This window comes from Eubalaena glacialis, chromosome 18 (assembly GCF_028564815.1).
Source record: "Eubalaena glacialis isolate mEubGla1 chromosome 18, mEubGla1.1.hap2.+ XY, whole genome shotgun sequence".
NCBI classification, from domain to species: Eukaryota; Metazoa; Chordata; class Mammalia; order Artiodactyla; family Balaenidae; genus Eubalaena; species Eubalaena glacialis.
The window spans coordinates 4587501-4600961 of record NC_083733.1 but is presented as its reverse complement, the minus strand read 5'-3'; the positions used below and the strand labels follow the sequence as shown (position 1 = coordinate 4600961).

Here is a 13461-nt window from a genome sequence, read left to right as displayed (position 1 = left end):
GGCCTTCCTGACATCAGCACATGCATCTAATTCCTTCAACAGATAACTAACTCAGCGTCTCCTAGGCCAGGCCCCGTCGGAGGGAGAGGAGACAGAAGCCTCAGAAAGCCCAGGGCCTGCAGGAGCATCCTGCCCAGCAAATGCTGCGGGGATCGGCAGGGATGGGGCGAGAGTGGAAAATGTCCCAAAGGACATGTTCCGGCTGGGTTTTTCGGCACCCACAGGTGGTTCGCCCAGGAAGCAGGGACGGTGCACACAAAGGTGCAGGGTGAAACCGACATCGTCCAGGCGAGGTCTGGTGTGCGGAGGGGGCCAGAGGGGGCTACAGAGCAAGGTGGCCTCGTCTGCCTCCACCCAGCCCCTCACTTCCAGCCCATCCCAGCCCCCTCCTCTGTCCCACCGGAAACAGGCTCCTGCACTGTTGTCTGGAAACAGCAGCCTGGCCTCCTCAGGGTCCAAATGCCTGCGAGAAAGGACCAGAGCTGGGCGAGGTGCCCACAGGGAGGAGCGGAGGGCAGAAATGCACAGGAGAGGTGCGGCCCATCGGCATGCGGTAGGCTCAGGGCGGCACCTGGAAGAGATGCCAGGGAAGGCCCAGAAGCAGGGCAGTTGGCAACACTGGTTTTTCTTCTAGGAGGAGGGAGAACTGCTACATCCTCAAGCAGGAGCCACAGGCCTGGAGTCAACAAGAGGCGGAAGGAAGGGCAGCCTCTCAGACCGTGCCCCGGGCCCCAGGCCCACCATTCTCGGTGTCCGCAGGGCACTGGTAAGAGGACACATCTTTAGACAGCTTCAAGGACACCCCGCTCCTGTTAAAGAGCTCCCACAAGGCAGGATGACGTAATGGCAGTGGTACAGCGTCCCCAAGTTCATCCAGCCTGGACTCCATCGTTTAATCAGGCCTGAAATCTCTTTAATCAACTTTGGGGAGGAACTGAAGGCCTTTGATGCGTCCTTACTTCTCCCCAGATGCATATTCCTGAACTTTCTTTCAGTCCCTGGCAATGGTTTTCTCACGGGACTGTCCTGGGTGCACCTCGATATGTGCCACAGGCTTTTTTTTCCGGGCAAGCTGTGCATAAAACAACCCAACGCTGGCCTGAGTCTCCTGCAGGTTTACGTATATCACGTTCTCTTTCAAGAGGACACACCTCAGTGTTCCTTTAAGATTGCTAACCCCAGTGGTTCTCAACTGGGGGCGGTTTTGTCTGCCGGGGGACAGCTGGCAATGATGTCTGGTTGTCACAACCAGGGAGAGGGGTGCTGCTGGCATCTAGTGGATACCAACCAGGGGTGCTGCTAAATACCCTACAACGCACAGGACAGCCCCCCTGAACAAAGAAGTCCCTGGCCCCAAACGTCAGTAGGACTGAGAATGAGAAACTGGCTTCCAAAGATGCAGGGCCGTGGGGCAGAGCGGGAGGATGGGCACTGAAGTGTGCTGGTATCCAGATGGTATAAGCAAAGATGCACAGATCCGAGTTCAAGTTCTGACACTGGTTGGTGCTACGACTGAGGGCAAGTTATGAAGCCTTTTCCAACCCTAGTAAAACAGGGAAAGTACCACCAGCCCTGTAACGAGGGGGAAAGGATTAAATGAGGCAACATAGGGCATTTATCAATAATTCGGCTTTCTGGAGGCCAGAGAAGGAGACACATGAGCCCAAGGCAACAGAAGGTTTCTTGCCTTGGAACAAGACAAACAGCCCAGCTCGGAAGGAACAAACTCCCCAGTGCTAGGGAGGGAGCCAGAAGCTGTTTTTCTGCAGAATGGGCCGCAGTTCCTGCTGGCATCCTAGCATGGCTCAGGCACCTCTTTTCAGAGCCTCTCTGAGCCTCTCTGACGGCTCCTGTCCTCGAGGGACACCCTGGACTCTCCACCTCCAAGGGGCCGCTGTCCTGGGAGCAGCAATCTGGCCCTCAGTACGCCCCTTCTGGGAAGACTCCCACCGCCTCATCTGCTTCAAGCTTTGTTTACATCCCAGAACCGGCAGCCCTTCTGCGAAGGGTCAGCTTGAGCCTGGGCCAGCCGCCAGCTGTGCAGTCCCTGCTGGCCAGAAGGGGACCTGTCCCGCTCCTGCCCTATGCTGGCTTCCCTCCCTCCAGGGAGCCCCAGTGGCTCATCTGCAGGGTGTTAGCCTAGGAGCACTTTCTTCTCTCCCCTCTGCCCTGAATTTAGCCATCAGCTCCACTCTCCGGGGACAAAGTGAGTAGGCTGTGGTCAGAAGAGAGACCGCCCCAGCCCGGCACACACTCCAGTACAGCCCCCCGTCTCGCCTCCTCCCGCCGATGCTCCCCAGTTCTTCCTGCGTCTCTACAGCTCTCTCTCGCTTTCCCTTCTGACAGCTGGCCTCCACCCTGAGAACCCTCGGGTAAGAATCTGCCGGAACCCTCTGATCTCAACCACACGGGAAGCAGAATGTGAGGAGTGATTCTGTGCTCCAACTGACCACGCGGGGAGACTCTTCCTCCCTCGCAGCTGTCCCCCCACCACTCCCCACCCCGCCGCAGGGCAGAGAGGCACGGGCTGCCAGGGAGGGGCAGGGCCCAGGTCCACTCTGGCACCATCCGCTCCCAAGACCAGGATCATCGCCCCCATCAGGCTGCTCCCCCAGGCCTCCTGACCAACGACGTTCCCCCTCCCACACCCCCACCCTTCCGGCTAACCGCGGCCCTCGCCCTCCGCCCCAGAGCCGACCCCGGACTTGCCTTTCCGCTTGCAGTCCACAAGTTTTCCTCTAGAGCAGCCCACCCCGTTGCCAGGCGACGGCGCTGACGGACGGCTAGTTGCCCCAATCGCAGAAGCGGAAGTCTAGGGGGCGGAGCCTTATTACGAATTCAGCCAATGGATATGCACCTCATGGGGAGCGGGCCGCCGCAGGCGGGTGAGGGTGGGGCCGGCTGCAGGAAGGAAGGAGGTGGGATTCCTGGGGCGCCGCTGAGGGAGGAGCTGGAAAAGACGCTGGAGGCGGAACTGGGAAAGAGAGTGGCTGAGGATTCATGGGAGGAGCCAGGGAGGAGCACCTGGGGAGGGAGGGGTTGTCTGGCCTCGGGTAAACTAGCTGGGCCTTGGGAGCACGGGGTGTGGCCGGGATGAGGACGGAGCTGGGACAGAGGAGAGCGGGCCTAAGGGAGACCCAGCGAGAGACGAGAGAGGCAGGTAACCCAGCCGCGGGACCCGCCACTACTGAAGCCTCCATGGATTAAGACCCAGGCCACCCTCCTCTGGCACCCCTCTTCCTCCCCCAACTAATCTGGGCACAGCCTCGCATCCTGGGCTCCTGCCTACCCCCCACCCCCGCTTCTGCTCCTTCGCAGCCCAGCCCTTCTGTCTTCCTGGGAGCCCTCCTTCTGTCTGCATTCTCTGACTCCCAGTCCTTTCCAGTGGCATTTAAACGTGCTTAAGTCTGTCCAGTCTTGATAAATAAACTCACCTTGACCCTCAGGCCTTCTCCAGCTTCTCCCACCCCATCGCCAATCCCTCGGCCCCAGCTTCACTCCAGAATGTCTCAGGACTGTTGTCCGGATTTATTCACCTTCCATTCGTTCCCCAAACCACTGAAACCTGGCCCCAGGGGCTCTGTCACTAAATCCATGGGGCACTTTCAGTCCTTACATGCAGGGGTTCACAGTCAGCATTCCTGCCTTATTAAAACTCTCCTTCCTGGGCACCTAGGTCACTCAGCCCTGGCTTTTCTCCCCTCCCTCCCTGGTAGTTTTCACTCTACGCATCCTCCCTGAGATTAATTCCTTCCTCCTGACTGTCTTCCTGGTGACTTCACTTCCCACCTGTCTGCTCTGCTGACCCCCAAACCTGCACGTCCAGCTGGTGGTCTAGACTGCACTCTGACCCCTAACGCCCATCAGGCTGCATCTCAAACTCAGCCCAGCCAAACCCAAACTCTTCCCTCCAAAACTGCATCTCCTATTTACTTCCTTCCTGAGGGCCGGCCACCACCTTCCAGGCCCAAGTCAGAGAACTGGAACCATCCTGGCTGCTTCCTCCTCCTTCTCCCCATGTTCCATTACTTACTAAATCTGTTTTACCTCCAAGATCTGGCCTGCATCCACCCACTTCCCTCCATGTCCCCAGGGCCCCCTGTCTGGGCCAGACCCCAATAACAGCCTCCTTCCCTCCTCCAACGCATCTCCCAGCCAGAGCCAATGGAACAGTTAGCACAGAAATCCTTAACCTGCCCCCAAGACTGAGAAATGGCATCACAGGATCAAGCAGAGTAACAGACACAGATAAAACCAGCTGCTGGGTTTTGCTGTCCTCAAGTTCACGAGGAACAACATTTCTCAAGCACACTCAGCTGCAGCTGTAAAGTGTCATAACAACCCCCTTTTTTGTGTAGTGACTGTTTTACTCAAAAAGAATTCTGAACTGTAAAATCATAGATGAGCAGAAACTTGGGTGTTTGAAATTCTATCACTCAGAATGAAACTTCCTGCTCCCGCCTGAGAATTTAAGTCAACTTTGACGGAGAAGCAGCCTGGATTTCCAACCCAGGTGCAGATCCAGATAAGTGGTTTCTGGACATGATGGTCCACTGCCCTCCTAACTTTGTGGTTCCCAAGGGAACGGGAGCCGAGTCCCCATTGCAGCCCAGACTGGATGCTGGCCGCTTCCCACACAGCCCTGTTTTGCCCTGAGCCTGTTGAAACACTGCTTCTTTTAAGTTTCACCCAAACCCCACCTTTCCACAAAGTCCTATGAAAACTCTCTTTGCCTTTGTCAGTTTGAGCTGCCCAGGGTTCCCAGTCCACTGGGTGAACAGGCCTGATTTGTCAGACCGCAGGGTTGATCTTGGTGGTCTTGGACCTGTGGGGCTAGGACAGCTGTAAGGTCCAAAGGGCAAGGGCAGTGCTGGTCACAGGTCCCCAGATTGTATTGAGCACCTACTACATCATGCCAGGCGTGGTGATACAGCAGTGAGCATCACAGTCTCCGCCCTCAGTCCTCTAGTCCTTTATCATTCAGTTCCACCTGCTGAATGAGTGGGGAGGAGCATGATTAAATTGAGGGGAGGGGATGGTTGGGGGGTTTCTGGCTGTGGAGGAGAGGCTGGGGAAGGTAAGAGGGAGAAAAACCAGGACGGTGGGAAGCTATGGTGGGAAAATAGATAGGATATTTAAAAATACACAGAGACTTCAAGGCTTAAAAGGAATTCAGAGCTGGAGAACAGTATGGAGGTTCCTTAAAAAACTAAAAATAGAGTTGCCATGTGATCCAGCAATCCCACTCCTGGGCATATATCCATAGAAAACTGTAATTCGAGAAGATACATGCATGCCTACGTTCATAACGGCGCTATTTACAATAGCCAAGACATGGAAGCAACCTAAGTGTCCATCAACAGAGGAATGGATAAAGAAGATGTAGTGTATATATATACATATACATACATATACAATGGAATTTACTAAGCCACAAAAAAGAATGAAATAATGCCATTTGCAGCAACATGGATGGACCTAGACATGATCATACTAAGTGAAGTAAGCCACACAGAGAAAGACAAATATCATATGATATTGCTTATATGTGGAATCTAAAAAAAAAAAAAAAAGTACAAATGAACTTATTTACAAAACAGAAATAGACACACAGACATAGAAAACAAACTTATGGTTACCTAAGGGGAAGGGAGGGGAGGGATAAATTAGGAGTTTGGGATTAACAGATATATACCACTATATATAAAATAGAAAACCAACAAGGACCTACTATATAGCACAGGGAACTATACTCAATATTTTGTAATAATCTATAAGGGAAAAGAATCTGAAAAAGAATACATATATATATATATATATATGTATAACTGAATCACTTTGCTGTACACCTGAAACTAACACGACATTTTAATCAACTGTACTTCAATTAAAAAAAAAAAAAAGAACTCAGAGGCCATCTGAACATTTTCCTTTTTCGTGTCAAGGGACCACTGCCTTCCAGACTCTTTCTGTTCACCCTCATCCCCGCCCTTCCTGCCAATCGGGTGCTTCCTGGCCAGAGCCCCTTCTTGCCTGCTGCCTGGGGCCTGCCTGGACGCTTCCGGCCCGCAAGGCACAGGCCCTCGTGGAGAGATGGGTCTGAGCACCGAGGCCATCCCGTGGGAGCAGAGAGTTCCGCAGCCCAGGTGCCCTCACCCTCCTGGACACGAGGGAGTAACCCCAGCTCTTCGTCTCCGCTCGATCAGGTTTCTGCCGCCTGCAGCCAAGGGCGTGGAAGGATTAGATCCCCTGTACTTAGACGCGCAAACCTCGGGAGTATACTTTCAGGAATATCCGAGGTGGTGGCATTCTGTGCAAAAAGGCAATTTCCCAGAGGCCGGAGCACGCCCAGGGCAGGGGGCCAGGGGGCTATGGTGGTCCCAGGTGCAGGCAGTGGGGGGCAGCGGGGGGCCCCCCGGCTGTAGAGATACCGACAATAAAACCAACTACAAGTCGGTCTGCTTTTTATCCCCAAGCGCCAGCAATTCTAAGCAACATCAAGTGATATCATTCTCCTCCCTGAAAAAGCCTTTTATTGGGCTAAGCATGAAACCAGGGGTTGGCAGACTTTTTTCTGTCAAGGGCCCGACAGTAAATATTTTTGATTTTTCAAGCCATACCATCTCTGTCACAGCTACTCACAGCTCTTGTGGCACCAAAACAGCCACAGGCAATAGAAAACCAGTTGGACATGGCTGTTTATGTCACACATTTATGGACACAGAAATGTGAATTTCACATAATTTTCACACATCATAAAATATTCTTCTTCTGATTTTGTTTCCAACTGTTTAAAGTGCGAAAGTCATTCTTAGCTCACTGGCTGTATAAAAGCAGACAGTGGCCGGACTGCAGTTACTGTTATGGTTTTTTGTTTGTTTGTTTGTTTTTTACTAGCATGATGAATTCTTAGAATTAAAAAAAAAAAACTTTACCCAAAGAAGAAAGGTGTTTGCTACTTCAAATGTGCCAGCAGGGGAGCAACTCATCAAGCCTGAAGAGTCACAATAACATCGTATCACAAAAGGAAAATGACAAGCCTCCAGAAACCAAACATAAAGTCAAGGAATACTATGATCTGACTGATAGAGAATTCAACATAGCTGTCATAAAGAAACTCAAAGAGCTACAAGAGAACTCACAAAGGCAGTTCAATGAGCTCAGGACTAAAATTAAGGAACAGAAGAAATACTTTAGTAAAGATACTGAACTCTAAAAAAGAACAAAATAAATTCTGGAGCTGAAGAACTCAATGAGATGAAAAATGCATTAAAAAGCATTGGAAATAGAGCAGACCATATGGAAGAGAGAATTAGCTCAAAGAAGCTTATGTTTTAATAATATTTATATTTTTTATTTATATATTTTCATGTATATTTATAATATTTATATAAGCTTCAAATTGTACATGTTTATGACATTTCTTTAAAAACTGAGTTTACCGGGCTTCCCTGGTGGTGCAGTGGTTGAGAATCTGCCTGCTAATGCAGGGGACACGGGTTCGAGCCCTGGTCTGGGAAGATCCCACATGCCGCGGAGCAACTAGGCCCGTGAGCCACAACTACTGAGCCTGCGCGTCTGGAGCCTGTGCTCCGCAACAAGAGAGGCCACGATAGTGAGAGGCCCGCGTACCGCGATGAAGAGTGGCCCCCACTTGCCGCAACTAGAGAAAGCCCTCGCACAGAAACGAAGACCCAACATAGCCAAAAATAAAAATAAATAAATAAATAAATTTAAAAAAAAAAAAAAACTGAGTTTACCAATCCTGTTTAAAATTGCACCAAAAACAATAATAAAATACCTAGGAATAAACCTAACCAACGAAATGAAAGACCTTAACCAACGAAATGAAAGACCTACACGCTGAGAACTATAAAACACTGATAAAGGAGATAGAAGATGATTCAAAGAAGTGGAAAGATAACCCATGCTCTTGGATCGGAAGAATTAATATTGTTAAAATGGCGTACTACCCAAAGCAATCTATAGATGTAATGCAACCCCTATCAAATTACCCATGACATTTTTCACAGAACTAGAACAAATAATCCTAAAATTGACACGGAACCACAGAAGACCCAGAACTGCCAAAGCCATCCTGAAGAAAAAGAACAAAGCCAGAGGCATAACCCTCCCAGACTTCAGACAATACTACAGTAATCAAAACAGTGTGGTGTTGGCACAAAAACAGACATATGGATCAATGGAACAGAAGAGAGAGCCCAGAAATAAGCCCACACACCTATGGTCAACAAATCTTCAACAAAGGAGGCAAGAATATACAATGCAGAAAAGACAGTCCCTTCAGCAAGGGGTGTTGGGAAAGCTGGACAGCTACATGTAAATCAGTGAAGTTAGAACACACCCTCTCACCATGCACAAAAATAAACTCAAAATGGCTTAAAGACTTAAACATAAGATATGTCACCATAAAACTCCTAGAAGAGAGCATAGACAAAACATTCTCTGACATAAATTGTACCACTGTTTTCTTAGGTCAGTCTCCCAAGGCAATAGAAATAAAAATAAAAATAAATAAATGGGACCTCATCAAACTTACAAGCTTTTGCACAGCGAAGGAAACCATAAACAAGACGAAAGGACAACCTACAGAATGGGAGAAAAATCTCTACGAACGATGCAACTAACGAGGGCTTAATTTCCAAAATATACAAATGGCTCATACAATTCAACAACAAAAAAACAAACAACCCAATCGAAAAATGGGCAGAAGACCTATGGAGACATTTCTCTAAAGAAGACAGACAGATGGCCAATAGGCACATGGAAAGATGCTCAACATCACTAATTATTAGAGAAATGCAAATCAGAACTACAAGGAGGTATCACCTCACACCAGTCAGAATGGCCATCGCTAAAAAGTCTACACATAACAAACGCTGGAGAGGGTATGGAGAATAGGGAACCCCCCTACACTGTTGGTGGGAATGTAAATTGGTACATCCACTATGGAAAACAGTACAGAGGTCCCTCAAAAAACTAAAAATAGAGTTGCCATATGATCCAGCAATCCCACTCCTGGGCATATACCCAGACAAAACTATAATTCGAAAAGATACATGCACCCTTAGGTTCATAGCAGCACTATTTACAATAGCCAAGACACAGAAGCAACCTAAGTGCCCATCAACAGATGAATGGATAAAGAAGATGTGGTACATATATATAATGGAATATTACTCAGCCATAAAAAAGAATGAAAGAATGCCATTTGCAGCAACATGGATGGATCTAGAGATTATCATATTAAGTGAAGTAAGTCAAAGACAAATATTATATGATATCACTTATATGTGGAATCTTTAAAAAATGATACAAATGAACTTATTTACAAAACAGACTCACAGACAAGGAAAACAAATTTATGGTTACCAAAGGGGAAAAGAGGGTCATGGGATTAACAGATACACACCACCATGTATAAAATAAACAACAAGGACCTACTGTATAGCACAGGGAACTATATTCAATATGTTGTAATAACCTGTAATGGAAAAGAATCTGAAAAAACACATATACACATATATATATAAAAGCGAATCACTTTACACCTGAAACTAACACAATATTGTAAATCAACTATACTTCAATAAAAAATAGACTTTTTTAAAACACTGGCTTTATTTGGAGAACACCCAGTTACAGATCTGGTCCCAACACACATGGATACAGCTACAGGCATTCAACTCAAAAGCAAGTTTGAAATACCGGGAATTTTCTGAGGTCACTCAGGGTGCAGTTTGGGTCTCCAGCCCCTCCTGTGGGACATATTCCTGCACTGAAAGAGCAGATTTGAAATAAACATCATAAACACAGTGAGGCGCATGACCAAGAAACAGGCCTTGGGCTACTTCAGTGCTGACATGCTACACGACCACTTGGACTTTTTGTGGTTAAAAATTCTCAACTACAGAACAATCCAAAAGCCTTTAGAATAAATCCCAAAGGAACTGAGGCATAAATGGTTTTTCAGTTTCTGGACTGTAGTATGTAATGCAATTTGTGTGAATCTCTGTCAAACATAGCCTTAGGCTTAAGGCTTTCCCTACGCATACAGCTGTTGCTTCATGAAAGCAATCTAGAAAGCAAAGCTGATAAAACTTGTTCATATATATGTGATGGATTAAATAAATGTGGAAGAGAAGGCCAGTCTCCCTTTCCAAAGAACCCCAGGAATTTATGCAGATGCTCCCAAGCGGAGGAGGCGGAGCGCGCATGACTCCCTCTCCTTAGTGACTTCCCTCCAGAGAGACCAGGATGGAAATGGAGATGGGAGTGAGCCATCCAGAGCAGTAAACTGACCAGGCTACCGCACGCAGAGGATCACGGCTGACATCACCAGTCATAGATTACGTGGATACAGTGGGCCCTTCTGACCAGAGGGTCCCTCTGTGACCTTGGTTTGGGGAGCCCTCAGCTCATCATGGACCCAGCAAAGGCAGCTTCTTCACTCTATCAAGCTGGCCTGCAGGCCGGGGACCCGCAACCCCCTGGTCCCCTGTGTATTTCCGCTTTCTCTGGGAAGTTCTGCCCAGTCCCCATCTCTCCCAGCCTCACCGGGCTGTTCTTCCACGGCTCCTCCCACTGCCTGGCATGCCTTCTGTCTTCCCTCCCGTGAGCTCACATCTCCAGGGAGGGTCAACCCCTCACAGGAGGAAGGTGTAAAAGGGTCAAGGTCATGGAGATGAGGGGAGATCTGGGGAGAGACTTGTTGGAGGGCCGAGTCTGTTTCCCCAGGAGGAGAGGGGGGAGCCTGCCTCCGACCTCAGGGCCTGGGGGTTTGGGGCTACAGTGCCCCTCCGAGAGCTCCAGCCAATGGCCACGTCACACATGCCACAGCTGAGGTGAGAGGGCAGCAGAGCGGGGTCTGCTCCTGGTGGTGCCCACCCTGCCACCCAGCAGCCCGTCAGAGGAGCAGGATCTGGGACAGGATTCAGGACACACCCTGGGCGCAGCCGCCTGGAATCACAGTGAGTCTCCCCAGGGCCCCACGGCAACAGGCTGCAGGGCATCAGCCAGCCCAGGGCAGGCAGTGCCCAGTCAGGGGAGTTGCAGTGGCCAAGGAGGCCTCCCAAGGATGCGCAGAGGTGACCATGAGATCAAAGTCAGCTCAAAACATGCGCCAGGCCCAGATGACCTGAAGCCAGCGTGCTTCCCGTGGGACGCCAAACAGCAGCCCCCAAAGACGTCCAGGTCCTAATTCCCAGAACCTGCGGGGATATGTGACCTGACATGGCAAAGGGAACTTTGCAGATGTGATTAAATTAAGGATCTTGAGATGGGAGATGATCCTGGATTATCCAGGTGGGCCCAGTGTCATCACAGGTCCTTTTAAGAGAGAGCAGGAGGGGACTTCCCTGGTAGCGCAGTGGTTAAGAATCTGCCTTTCAATGCAGGGGACACGGGTTCAATCTCTGGTCTGGGAAGATCCCACATGCCGCGGAGCAACTAAGCCCGTGTGCCACAACTACTGAGCCTGCACTCTAGAGCCCGTGGGCCACAACTACTGAGCCCGTGGGCCACAACTACTGAAGCCTGTGCACCTAGAGCCCATGCTCCGCCACAAGAGAAGCCACCGCAATGAGAAGCCCACGCACAGCAACGAAGAGTAGCCCCTGCTCTCCACAACTAGAGAAAGCCCACGTGCAGCAACAAAGACCCAAGGCAGCCAAAAATAAATAAATAAATAAATGTATTAAAAAAAAAAGAGAGAGCGGGAGTTTCAGAGTCAGACAAAGAGATGTGATGATGGGGGTGGATGGGAGAAGAAGGAAGGTGGGAGGGAGGGATTGGAAGATGCTATGCCTACTGGTTTGAAGATGAAGGATTTCTAGAATCTGGAAAAAGGGAAGGAATTCTTGATTTCAGACTTCTGACTTTCTGAACTGTAGGAGAATAAATGAATGTCTTGAGCCACTAAATTTGTGGTAATTTGCTCCAGCAGCAATGGCAAATGAATAAACTGTCATCCGTCAAGTAAAAACTTTCTGCCTACCTACCACCTCTCCTCCCTCCACCACGAGCCTGGAGGGGACAGAAATAGGATGGACAGACGTAGCAAATAAAGATACAAGACGCCCCGTTAATTTTGAATTTCAGATAAACAATGAATAGTTTTTTAGTATGGCTAGTCCCAAATATTGCATGGGACATACTTATACTGACAAGAAATGATCTGTTTTTCATCTGAAATACAAATTTAACTGGATATTGTGGCTATATCTGGCAACCCTAGCCAGAAACAGCAGCTGTAGGGGAAGAAAAGAGCAAAGAAGAGGAAAACTGCCCTCTCCCTGATTCCCACGGCAAGTGCTCCAGGGGAGAAGAGAGATTTAATATTAAATCAAGCCCCAAACTTTATTAGCTGGGACTGGACAGTTTTAATTCATGGATTGGGACCACTTTCAATCTAAAGTGACCCCAGGACCTAATTTCCTAAGAATGGAGAGAAAAAATCACAGGGAAGGTCTGGGCTTTTCATCCAAGGATGAGAAGGTGGCTCTCTCCCTCCATCACACTGAGAAGTTTGGAGGGACAGCAGAAAATAAAGCTGCTGCACCTGCCGGGCTGGCTCGGACCAGTGACAATGGGATAGATCAGCTCCGTCTCCCGCCCAAGGTAAAGGTGCAAATAGATGCTGGCTGCGATGAGGAGTGCTGTGTTTGCTTTGCACGTTCCCCACTGGGTGTGGAGCCAGTGCAGGGCCGGAAGCAGGCCTATCCCATTCCCCAAGCCCAGCCTGTGCCCCTGCGTTTCTGAGGAGACCCGACACAGCTAATACAGCCGTGTGCCCACAAGGTGGCGCTCATGACCACTGCAAAACAATTTGCTCCGGTCATTGTTGTCACAAAAAAATATTTTAGAATAGTTTTAGATTTACAAGCTCGTCGAGAATAGGATACAAAGAGCTCCTGTGTGTCCCAGACCGAGCTTCCCCTGTGATTAACGTCTTACATTAGTGTAGAACATTTGTCAGCATTGATGAACCAATACTGATCCCACATTACATTTACTCATCCTATCTCTTTAGGCATCTCTGGGCTATGACAGTTTCTCAGACTTTCCTGGTTATTGATGACCTGGATAGGTGTTTTGTAAGGTGTCTCTCTAATGGGATTTGTCTGAGGTTTTTCTCATCATTATACTGGGGTTGGGATTTGGGGGATGAGGACCCCAGAGGTCCAGTGCCCTCTCATCACGGCGTATCAAGGGCACACGCGGGCCCCAAGACTCCTCACTGCTGGTGTTGGCCTTGATCACCTGGCTGAGGTCAGTCCCGTCCAGCTTCTCCTCTCTACACTTGCTCCCCTTTTCCATAATGAGCTCCTTGGATCATGTGTTTTTTTAAAAGTTTCCTTTTTTTTTTTTGTATGCACGGCTTGCAGGATCTCAGTTCCCCAGACCAGGGATTGAAACCTGGGCCACGGCACTGAAAGCCTG

General features: G+C 49.3%; 1 protein-coding gene across 2 annotated transcripts in view; it reads right to left on the bottom strand.

Moving 5' to 3' along the window:
- MEAK7 (MTOR associated protein, eak-7 homolog) overlaps positions 1-2757 on the bottom strand; it is a 37409-nt gene extending 34652 nt beyond the window's left edge. Inside the window, exon 1 of one of the 2 annotated variants that reach the window (XM_061173609.1) lies at positions 2710-2757. The gene's annotated coding sequence lies outside the window, so the exon portion shown is untranslated. The remainder of the gene's footprint in view (positions 1-2709) is intronic. The other variant, XM_061173608.1, reaches the window with a different exon arrangement.
- Between the last annotated feature and the right edge of the window lie 10704 nt (positions 2758-13461).